The sequence below is a fragment of the Epinephelus lanceolatus genome, chromosome 14, assembly GCF_041903045.1.
Source record: "Epinephelus lanceolatus isolate andai-2023 chromosome 14, ASM4190304v1, whole genome shotgun sequence".
Taxonomy (NCBI): Eukaryota; Metazoa; Chordata; class Actinopteri; order Perciformes; family Serranidae; genus Epinephelus; species Epinephelus lanceolatus.
The window spans coordinates 22,105,243-22,118,017 of NC_135747.1; the positions used below are offsets into that span (position 1 = coordinate 22,105,243).

At 39.2% G+C, this 12,775-nt stretch overlaps 1 protein-coding gene across 14 annotated transcripts in view; it reads right to left on the minus strand.

Annotated features, from left to right (window-relative positions):
* The window catches only part of LOC117251264 (bromodomain adjacent to zinc finger domain protein 2B), a 64,655-nt gene that overhangs the window by 49,722 nt on the left and 2,158 nt on the right, over positions 1 to 12,775 (minus strand). For 12 of the 14 annotated variants that reach the window (XM_078174483.1, XM_078174482.1, XM_078174480.1 and 9 more), the window contains exon 2: positions 7,305 to 7,348. The gene's annotated coding sequence lies outside the window, so the exon portion shown is untranslated. Of the gene's footprint in view, positions 1 to 7,304; positions 7,349 to 8,846; positions 10,569 to 12,775 lie in introns of those variants that run through there. The other 2 variants (XM_078174474.1, XM_078174475.1) reach the window with 2 other exon arrangements.

Sequence of the window (12,775 nt, forward strand, 5' to 3'; positions counted from 1 at the left end):
CAGCCACAGGGTTTCAGAATTCCTGCTTTATTCTAAAGGGAACAAATCCGTGCCTTTAAAATCAACCCCAGCAAAAATAACTTTGGAAGCTGCAGGATCTTTATTTTGTGATGCACAATGTTTCTGTGTGCTGATGAAGTCTTAATGCCATCAGTAAAGAAAGAACAGCAGGCAGCTGGTCATGACCACCCAAGAAAATTCAATTTTCCTCGATGCCATCTGCACACCTCAGAGACGCTCCTGCAGGCCCACAGTCTTTCAACAAGCTCCCCAGTAGCCAGTGCTGTCCCAAAACGCAGGCACGCCTGACCTCTCACCCCAGAAGAGAGGCATAATTAATTCCACTTTATTGACAACAAACTAGCCTCTGACTGTGACTGCAGCTGCCTGGAGCTCAAACTGCTCTCTGTATGCAGGCTGAAATTCAACCGTGCTGTTCTGTTGGGAGATGCAGTGACTTAAACCAACGGTGAGTAAGATAAAGTATAAATAATACATGTAATTTGTCAAGCTATGAGCTGAGGAATAGTCCACCAACCGCTAGGCTAATTTATGCAGTGTAAAAGTGTTTAAGCTAATAATGGATCACTTCGCAGTTATTATTGAGCTGAACTTTATACTTTTGTTAAATTATGTTACTGTTAATCCATGTTTTATGGCTGCAGGGAGAAGTCTGCCTTCAAGTTTTATGAAAATATCATAGTTGGAGTTAAAATGAAAAGATTTCATCAAGAAAGTGTGTTGGTAGAGTCTATTTAAAATAAATTTTACTTTACTTTTATTTATGTGTTGGTTTTATCTTTTATGGTCAAAAGTATAAAAGATAGGAGTGGCAGCTTCTTATGTAACACTGTTTAATGGGCAGATAATATTGTCTCATATTGACAGCAGGCCCCTAAATTGCATCAAATCAAAATTGTATTGTGGCAGGCTTTGTAATATCAGCAAATATCGTATCATTGTCCCAAAAAAATCAATGTAATATCAAATTGTGATTAGTGTTGCACGGTATACCGGTACTAGAGTATTCCAAGCGGTACTATACTGCATTTGGAAAATACTGGTACTTTTTAAATTGATTCAATTCATTGATTTATTTAATTCATTTATGCACACAAACGCCTTCCTTGTTCCTATTCGAGCACATATTGCGCAAGTGGTGTGTATGACAACACCTGTATCAACATTCGCAGCTGGCGCATGTGAAAAAAGACAAGAGAAAGTCTGCCTCGCAAAGGGAGACAACACGAGACAACACAAACTTGGTGGAACATTTGAGTTACCAAACCGTGACGTCCGTACCGAGGTACTTACCGAACCATGATTTTTTGGTACCGTTACACCCCTACTATTTATTGTTCTAAAGGTTTGTATCCAAAAGGACTTTTCCTTAGGAGAAGTACCGAAAAGTATCGAAATTCATATTGGTATCGGTACCGAAACAAAGATTTTGGTATCGTGACAACACTAATTGTGATTAAACTAGTGATTTACACCCCTAGAAAAAACACTATTCAGTAAGGCTGCCCCATGAAAATCAGAGATTTGAGCCATCCTGGGAACGTTTTGGCCCTCAGATGTAGCTACAGTTGAGCGCTCTTTGCTCTGACATCACTCTTTGATCCACACTCAGCCGCTTGGACGAAGAGACACTTTGCAGCAGCCAACAATGAACAAAGACACAAAAAGCATTTAATTAAAGTGCACAAGGTTAAAGGAGCTGATGGAATCACGTTTCACTGAAGTTGTACCTTGTATTATTCCATGTCACAAATAAAGGATTGATTGATTGACTGACTGACTTGAGTCAGGTACAGCCCTACTATTTAGCCCTTAGTTGAGCCCTATTCTACAAATCCAAATTACAAATCTAACCTCAAAAACAGGATATTTCTACAGGTGGGCTGCTGCAAACTGCTGCTGAGATTTGGACCTGTCCCTGTGGGTCTGCCTTGACTCAATCAGACATGACTTCACCCTTCATTTAAGGTAAGTTGATAAGACAGATGAACCGTCACCATCAACCATTCTGTGATGTACTGTGATGCCAAAAATTCAAAAGGGACTGACAGAGAATGCTCTGAAAATACCTTAATGACTACACAAGGCTAACATGGAGACAATATCTCTATCCACATAGGTCTCTCTTGTTTTCCTGAGGCAAAGATGTTTGCTATAAATTATTCTGTATTTCTGATGCAGCAAGTTATACCTGAGTTTTGCACCCGTTTTTAATTCAAGGCAGGGAAGTTTACAAATCAGTCTGACATAAGGCAGAATCGATCATTAAACTCATAAGGCTACATAATGTAACCAGTGGTTTTGGAGTACCATATATAAACGCATTATGCACACTATTCTTAGAAGCTTAATATGCTTCTGTATTCATTAAACTTCTGAGAACAGTCAGGGTAAATGTAGCATCCATACAACCAATACATCTCAAAGTTGCATCATTCACACGGGTCTTTGATTTCGCCATTGACAGAGTTCTTTCATCTCCTCACTTTTCCTTCCTACATGTATTTTAGTGCCCCTCTGGGCAGAAAAATGTGGAGAGCAAAAAGCAGAGTGGGCTCTGATACGTACTACCTCATCATATTACATAGCCACAGCAATCTGTTCGCTCTTCTGGCAAAGTCACAAAATATAGCCTGCTCTGTAAAGCCACACTATTAACTGAAGCACATAAATATTTAAAAAAAACTGGCAAACTGTCATAGCTCAGCCTCTCTCTCTTACACACATACAGAACACACTAAATGATGATGCATATAAAACATACCAATCACCAGACCATAAAGCTGCCCTCCCTCTCATTTAGGACTGGGAAATTATGATACCAGTAATAATGGCACTACTTTTGAAGTGATATCAAATATCTGAACATGAATTGGGAGTGATGGTTAACACCTCATAGTGACTCAACCCAACATTCTGCAAACTTTCAAATTTACAAAGGTGAAATTGTAAAAATTAATAAAATATTTACATACACTAAATTATTATTTTAAAATGCAATGCACGAATGTATGTTTATTTGATTAGAATGAACCTGACATTTTAACAGTGTAAGGAAACAAGTCCTGCTTCACTTTATCTCCCTTAACAATTCTTTGGAAAACAAACATGTCTGCTTTGTCCGGAGCCAGACATGCCCTTTGTGTGTGTAGTATCTCCATTGTGTTGGAGTGGTACAGAAATGAATGGCAGCAGTGCATGGCTTTCACTATTAAGCAGCTGCAGGCACATGATGTACAATGAAGTGCTAATTTAAATTTCTTTTTGCCTGATTAAAGTTAGGCTATCTCTCTGTATGTGGTGTCTGCCTCGTTTTTGTGGTTCAGTTTGACACATTGCTAGGGAGGGTTGGACTAGCAAAGTAAGGATGGGCTCAGTGGTTACAGCTCAAAAGTACCAGTTTTGCCCAGTTTGCCTGGGCTACCAAATTTCCACTACCCATGATGAAAGCTTTCATCAAACTGGATCAAACTATCAGAGGCAAATCAGGGCTGACAATCCAGGAAGTGCAGTTTAAACAAAGCAATCAGAGGCAGAGAGCGCTGTACAGATGCACAGTGTGAACCAACTTCAAAATATGAATGTAGTCCCTCAACTTTTCAACACCACTGCTTACCACATCCTTATAAACTGCTGAACACACTCAACACAGCTGACAAACCAATCACACTAGTTAGACCTGATCTGATGATGTTAAAGGTATACTACGAAGGAATTTTCTAAAAAACAATTTATAGGTTCATGCAAAAGTAACAGCCACTCAATCATCACTTAGAAGTGTGTGGCGGTGTATTTATCTGCAGAGACCCTGCCCTCTGCCTGTATTTAATTACTTTCTTCTTATTCTGCTGCGTTCGGGACGTCTCAGCACACAGGTGAGATTGGGACTTTATAAAAAGGTAATGATCAGGTAGGAGCAGCACATGTTCAAGAGAAAGCTAAGAAAATTGCAGACACAGAGCCAAAAAATTATAAAGCAAAGCAAAACACCAAGTACACAAAGCTTCTTTCAAGGTAGGAATGAATCTGGGTTTGGCTGAAGGAGAGGATAGCGATGAAGAGCAATGCAGAACTGGACAGTTTGACATAGTGGCCAAACTGTGTAACTACTACGTGATGCCATGGGGCCCAAAGAGCCGTCATCCCACAGACTTACACTGGGAAAGAGACGTCTGTAAATCAGTGGATACATTTTTTGAGTATCACACCCCTTGCAAAATGACTCATTTCACAATCAAGATTTGATCCATTTGGTCTGACAACAACAGCCGCATAATTAAATCATTTATAAGCATTCAAGTTAGCGGAGGGCTGTACTGGAAGTAGTCGACCCAGCCAGCAGTAGTTAGCCACTTTAGTGCGCTTGCTCTATAGAGTGTGCCAGGGCTGACGTCAAAACCCGGAAGTTTAGCGTCGCGCTGGTTCCCGGAAGAGAAAGTGGATGTGATTTTTGCATTGCGTTTTGGATTATGTCAGAAAATGGCTAACACAAGTTTATGATACTTACAGGTTTTGTTCAGCGAGATAATCTTCACATATGAACACCTTTCATACCGCATTTGAAGCTTAAATGCGATCGCCAGAAGTAAAAAGCTAACGTTGGGCTTTAACGGACTACATGACTACTCCACGGTCGCATGACTCTTGATGTCACCGCCACTAAGCTTTCAACTGATTTCGGCCGCTTTGTTTTAAAAACATTGTATAATGAGGAAATTGGACTGTTTCAGCTAAATAAGAACTGTAATGGCGGACTGCCAGCACTCTCGCCGTTCGGGGGTGATGACATTTTATGTCCCCGACAGGGTTTGTAGTCGTATTGAGCAACTTGTTAGCAACCGCCTTTTTTACGACACGTAAAAGCTTCAAAATTCACAAGTAGGGTATTTACTGACGTGTTTAATGTCGTAGAACAAAACCTGAAACTCGCTTAAGCTTTTGTTAACCACAGACCTTATTTGAGGCATTTTACCAAAATCCCATTCAAAAAACATATTGACATTTAGACGAGAGAACCGGAAGTGCTAAAAGCGGAGTTCCGGGTTTACTGGCACACTCTATAGGGCTGCAACGATTAGTCGACTAATCAATGACTAATTGACTATTAAAATAATCGGTGACTATTTTAGTAGTCAACTAATCGGTCATTTTTCATAGAAAAGTACTATAAAAGTACCCTAAAATACTCTTATTACAGCCTCTTATGTTCAAATAATGGCAGCTTTACACACTTTCCCATAACAGTGAACTAAAACCCTTTGGCATGAGTACAAAACAAGACATTAGATGACATAATTTTGGGGTTTGGGAGAGACAGACTGACATTTTTCAACATTTTAACACATTTTTCGATGAAATGATTAGTCGACTAATCAAAGAAATAATGGACAGATTAGTCGACAATGAAAATAATCTTTAGTTGCAGCCCTATTGCTCTATGGGCTTAATGATGCGGATGATCTAGTAAATTCTAATGCAGGGGGAGTAAAACCTTTTGGCTTGAAGCCTCACTAAGCTACTTTCATAGGAATGACTTGGGCCCCACTTCCAAGGCTGTATCCAGTTCTCTTTCTATATCCATTGTTAGCTTCGTTAGCTTGCTTAAGTATTGGCTTTTCCATTACAACAAATGTAACATTCCTACACTAGTACAATAGCTTGCAGTGTACACACAGGCAGTGTAGGAAGGCGGGGCCAAGTGGAATATTGTTGACAAACAGTAAATGACAATTCCTGCATGGTGTACCTTTAAAATATATATATATTCACTGTATCAGTAAGCATAGTTTTGTGTGTATAACAGAGGGAGTGAATGTTGTGTAAAATCTGTTTCCCCATTCTTGAAACCGGTATTTACATTCAACATTAATAAAATATGTGTTTAATGACTCGGGGTCAGAAGACATAAGGGCCACAGACTGTGAAATTTATGCACAGCAACCATTGTGTAATCTCCTGGCAAGCAAAAGCAATGGCGAGCTATAACTTGCCAACTGTTTCTGAAACTTACTGTTGGGCTCTGCAGGTAAACTGAAGGTTACCCATAACTGCTATAATAAATCCTTGAGGGCTTCTCTACGACACACACAGATGAAAGGGAGAGTACTCAGGTTTAGAGATGATGGGATTCCTGTGGCGAGGCTCATTTTCCCATTGCCATTTCAACTCAGCTTGTCTGCAGTGCTACAGATGACCTGTCTCTTTCCAGGGTCAGTCACATAAACAGTGGGAGACTTTTTCCTCTAGATCATGAGGTGGCCGTGTACATGCCATAAATTTCATGGCACAATTTTAGCATTCTTTGCTTCATAAAGGGTAAGTGAGCAGTTTCACTCACCTTTAGGATTTCACTTAATGTTGAAAGAGTTGAGAGGCACAAAAGGAGTCAGAGTCAAGCGGGGAAACGTAGATAAATGGGAATAAAGGGACAGTAGCATTGCTCACTGAGCTGTATCTTATTAGCCAACAGTTAAACTCAACAAAATAGTTGCGCTTGCAGAACAGTACTATTCCCTGCTTAAAAACGATGTTGATTTAGTGTGTCCTCATAATATATTCACAGCTTGGACAAAACTTAAATAATAAATACCTCTCAATTCACACCTACTCCAAAATGAAGCATGTACAACAGAGAAAAATGAACTGCACTAGCAAGACTGCAAATTAACTCTCATAATTTGGCAGCAAGTATTGCAGTCAGAAAAAAAAAACACGTCACACTTTCTGATAGAGTGGAGCTCATTCTGAAGGGAGTGAATTTGATTTCGTCTTGGGGCAATTTTTAATAGCAACCAGGAAACATCTGTATATGTGCAGTAGCCCAAATTAAAATTTAAAACAAAGCCCAACAATAGCTCCAACCCCACCAATTACCCCTGTTTGGCTCACTGTAATTTATCTTAATACACCCCTTAGTCAAAAAAGTTTTCTTTTCTCCCTCAAGAGATTTAAATATGTTCTGAAGCTTTGACACTCTAATTCTAAGAAAGACAGGAATTAATTAGATACACACAAAATGAGAGCAAAGTGTAATGCAGCACAAACTAATTTCATAAAAGGAGGACTTTGTTAAATCTCAACCTAATTGGAAAATTCTAATCCTATACCTAAATAATACTTTAAAATGAGGTGTTCTGCTTAGTCCTGCATGTCCATTCATGAGTTACTTTTTCCAATTTAACAAAGCAAACTGTTTTTTTTCCTTTACAAAATCAAAAGAGGCACTTCAAAGAGCATAATAGCAGAGATGGACTATGGGTAAGCTGATGTAACCAAACACTTACTGGTATGTGGCTGCCTTCAGTTCTGTGGCATCACTGCTCTGCACCTGAAACGCGAGACAACAGCAGTCAGATTTATTGCTCGATTCTATCGATTTACTCATTCAGCATCGCTCCTATCTGAAAGCTCTGTGAAAATGAAATAAAAATGGTAATATGGACCCCAAGGGAAGATGAGTTATCCATTCTAAACATCAGCAGAAAATCAAACTCCTGATCCAAAAGATGACCACGGGGCAATGGGGCATGACAAAAACACTTGGCAGAAATTGGATTATGGTCAAGGAAGTATAACAAGAGTAGCTACATTTTTATTTTGCAGAAATCCAATGACCTTAGGAAACTGTATTGAATAAATGTCTCTAATTTGATTAGGAACTGAAGGAAAAAATCTGACTCAAATACCAAGCTTTAAAGTCTATTACTGACATATCTGTTTTAAAATGTGCATAGATAAAGCATTGTTTAACATAAAAGCTGGGGTAGACAGTTTATTTTGGCACCACTGGCCAAAATCCCAACATAAGCTTTGAACATGTAATAAAGAGGGGCTTAACAAATGTGCTGCACACAACTCTGCAATGAAATAAGTGTTTTTTCCTTTTCCAGATTTCATCACCCCCCCAGCTTTATTGTTCATCCTCTGACAAAGCTGCTCTCATGGTAGATATTTTACAACGTTACAGACATATGTTAGGCACTGCAAACATTTCTGACCAGCCACCACATATAGACTATATATGCATGAGCATCTGGGTTCATTTTGTTTGGAATGTACAAGCTTTGAATCAATCCTAAGTAACTTAAATCCTTTCAAGTCTTCATAAATCACTGACTCTATGTCTCTCTACAACCATAAGAGTATCGAAGTCACGGTCCTGTATAATAACTCTGAACTAAAACAAGCCTACTGACTGAAAATACCACAATTTTAAGGTCTATCAATAACAGTCACTGCAGGCTCTTAACTTCTATATCACCACTTGGCATGCATGATATGATGAGTTTTCCTTTTCCATTCTCTGTACACCATCCCTCTTTAAAAACCGTCCTCTTTTGGATACTACTAACAGGAAAAGAAAAAAGGACAGTCCTCATATGTTAGGTTAGACTCTTTGCATTGATGTGTGAGTTTGAACAGCTGAAGGCTGTGATGTTATCCTCACAGTCAAGTTTAAAATGGCTGCAAGCCAACTAATAGTATCAAAGGAGCAAGCTTCCATGTTATCAGGTAAAAAATAGACATTTTATTCACACAGTAATAAAAGAAAACTACAGGCACTATATTTTTTCTTGGTAAGAAACCTGTTCTGAATATCTGCAATCCTCTATTGAAATTGGGCATTTAATGATCATGTTCAGGTTACATAAATCACAGACTAAGTGGCATACTTAAGATAGCTAGAAGAGCAAAAGACACTTATTGCCAGGCCTTGCATTCCCTTGATGTTCAAAGGAATTAAAGAACAACTAAATCTTATACTAATGATATTAATTGGCCAACACCAGAAACCATTACTGCAACGGAAACAAACTTGTACTCACTTTATTAACACTGTTTAGGTCCAAATTCTTCCTGCTGAGGGTATGAGGACCAAAATGGTGTTGATTGAGTGCAAAAAGACAGCAGTGCTCAGGATCTTTGTTTTCCTTCAAAGCAAAAACTTTATATGAAATCGTAAATCATTCCCCTCCAACAAAAAGGAAAAACGAATCGAATTACACTAACTGTCCTGAGCTTGCTACATTATCCATTCAGCTTTCTGGAGTCAGTTTGTCTGGATTAGTAATTTTAAAAACAACCTAAACACAACAGACAGTTACGAAAGCCTAGCAAGCACATTTATTTGGTTATAATTTAGATCATTTTCAAAATCATCTCTAAATGTTAAGTGCAAACATTGAATCTCTCTTATGCTTCATGCTCTCACTTCAGTAGCAGCAACACTTGTTATGCGTCATCTACTTGCGGGTCACCTTACAGTTCCATCTGTGTCATTTTGTAGCGTGAATACCAGTGTAAAGGAGATTACTGTCTCCTACACTTGCATGTTTCATTCAATATCAAGAGGGAAAAAGGTCACTCTCTAGTTTCAAATATCTGGCTGTTGCAACCAGTCTTTGAACTGGGCTCAGCCTCCTCGGGTTACTCAGCTGTCCATCTATCTGGCAGATAATAGCACTGGCCTCCCTATGCAGAAAGCTGTTTACTAGGTCATGAGTAACAACTAACATGGGTACCAATAGCACGTTGCCTCTTCATAGTATCCTTGACTGTCCTTGTGTTACATGATTTGAGAGCTTCAACTTGCTGGTGAGGTCAGGGTGAGCATCATGTTTGTTAACACTCAAGCATCTTAAAATATGTTCTTAATTTGTTAATCGCGCCCTCGCAGCCTTGACAAACCAATGCTGTCTCCTACAAATCGCGTTAATATGAAGCTTTCTACATTAGTATGACTTCATTCAATGGCAACGCAGAACACAGTGTGACATTCATACAGTGCAATGAAAAGAAAAGGTGTGTTGGCTGATGTAGTGCATGGGTACATAAGCAACTGCCTTCAATAGCGGTGTCAACTCCTGCTACTGTAGGAGTCAGTGTTGAGATTTTTATGTTGTTTAAGTTGTTTTATTTGCTTTGCCATGCTATACCTTTGTTGCTATGTAGGGGTACTTGTGGGACAAGCTAAATGAAAACATCAGCAGTGAGCATGTCCAATATAAACAGTCTTTGTTATGTTGGCAGCAGTGTGTTTGCCTCACCTCACTGTTTTGCTAATTAAAAAAAAAATCTCATAATTTGTGTGACATAAGAAGTTATTGTTAAACGAGCAAAATATTATCGTGGTTTTGCGCCTGAACAATGTTGGAAGCACCCCCCACATACAATACCCATCATCAGAGCCAATGTCATAATTGGAGTGTGTCTACATATTCTTGTAGAGATTATTTTGAATGCAGACAAGGCCCGGTGTGTAGGATTTAGGGGGGATATGTTGGCAGAGATGGAATATAACATAATAATTATGTTTTCCAGAAAATAAGAATAATGTTTTCGTCACCTTATACAGCGCCATTTATATCTACATAGGGAGCAGGTCCTCGTTTACACAGATGGCCATGTTGCACCACCATCTTTCTGTAGTAGCTCAGAATGGACAAACCAAATACTGGATCTCGACAGAGCCATTTGTGTTTTTGTGTCAGCCTCCATAGATAGAACCCCCTCTGTAAATCACCAGGTCCATTTGTTTTGGAGATGAAGAGACCTGTGTGGATAAAACGACCCCCAGTAAAAACTTCCTGAATGTCTGGTTCTTCAGTTATCAGAGAAAAAAGGTGAACACATATTAGCAGTTGCTGTGAAACGGCTTTATTCGGTGTTTTTACCGGTTGTAATCACCTCGTCTGTTTGTTTGGGAGAGGATGAGACCTCTGCTGATAATTTGGCTCCCTTTAAAAACCTGAACAATGAGCACTGAAGGAATCCTAACCAGGAGTTCACACTTGGCACGTGGGAGAAGTTTCAGTTGGATGCAATTTAGACGCCACTTAATCCTACACACTGCTCCTTTAACTGTTAATCATTTTGACCACTCATCTAATCACTTTGAAGCATTTCAATAAAAGGAGTTTATTCAAAGTTATACGCCACATGATGAATGGTGAAGTCTGTATGGTAATGATGTTAAGAATGTGCACATTTTTTAAGTATGAGACAAAGAGGTAATATTCTCATGGCATGCAAAGATGACATGACCACTGCCCACGCAGTGTCTCATCATGGTGACATAAAAATTCAGTCAGTTAGGTTCAATAAGCACTAGATTTTGGCCTTTGCTGATCCAAACATTTTCAGGGAAACATGTATTTTCTGCCGTCTTATCAGGCCAGACAATGTTACGACAAAATTAAATATTTAAAAATGTGGCTGCAGCAGCATGCCTAGCGCAGCTTAAGTGGGAAGTGTTTGTGGCAGCAGTGACCAGATTTTAAATGCATGAGGATCAATAAAAAGAGGGCTGCTGAGGCACAGTCTTTGTGTGAGAGTGGAGCAGTTTACAACAAAAACTGGACAAAAGGTTCATATTGGTCCTGTATCCGACTGAATATTATGAATATGGAGTCAAACCATTCATTCTCAGCTGGCCTACAATTCCTGCAGCAAAGGAGGCAAATAAATACTAAACAGCCAAACAAACACATCAGACCACTCGCATTTTAAACATCAGTGCCATTTACACAGCAGGGGAGACTTCAGTCTCAGAAGCATCATTGGTTCAAATAAAGCACTACGTAAAGCATCTCCAGGCGGAGAGAAAATAGATCAGGAAGATGAGTGAAAAAGAGTAATCTCCCTGACATATTCCTAATAATCCACCTCCCTCGTGCCGCTCCCCCCAAGCTCACCCAATCATAAAGTGTCAACACTGACCTACAAAAAGGGACTCCCGTCAAGCCTTACATGTTTGAAAACATCAATCACAGCAGACAAAGAGGGTACATTGAATTATACAGTATTAACCTTCAGGGCTTGCATATAAAGACCATAGATTTATTTATGCTTGTGTGTTAAGAGCCTGTGCACAGTTCCTTATAGCAAGCCGGCTGCCAAATTGATGAACCTGCTCAGCCCTCAGCAGGAGGCCAGCATCTTTGATTAATGAGTGCAAACTTGTGGAAAGGGTAAGAATAGGAGAGACAGGGTGAAAACGGGAGAAAACACAATTATTAGCAGGCCTGTTTTTTCTTCCTTTGGCCCTTTCAAAAGGCCAAAGGAAAAAGGGGGACTTTCAAAAGAGCCTGAGAACATAAAAGAGGACCTTCTCATATTCTTTAAAAACAAGAGGGGCTACGGAAATTTTTACTGTGATCTCTACATGAAATGGTGAGCACTGTGACTAATTCAGCACACCCAAATTCTGGTTACAGCTAACACAGCATGGTAAAATGAGATATTAGATATTAGACAACTGAATCTACACTACTGGAGATCTTGTGCACAAAAATCTAACAAAGCTGATGTACTATGTAGAGTGCTGCTATTTGGAATTTAGTAGTTATTAAAGTTATACAATAAATAGTTTGTAATCAACTGAATACACCGCAAGTTAATAATTTAACACCCATGAGCTACATTTGTCTGTGGAGCCAGGTATAGCAAAGCCCTGCAAGATTTTTAACATTCAAATGCCAAGTTGCTGACTCTTTTGATTCCTAAGTTAAAAGCTCATTTTAGTATCCAAATATACAGCACCTCAACATTGTTCTCTCTGCAGAGGTTTTCAAGGACATGTGCTCTGAATAAATATGAGGCAAATTTAGTGACCTTCTACCTGTGTTTTGATTCATTGGCAGTTACTGGATGCATGCATAACACATCAAGGCTGTGATCTGATTTATCTCGCTGCCTTGGCTACTGAAGCCATTTAAATGATGGACTTTACCAGGAATATTGTTTACTGCCATTT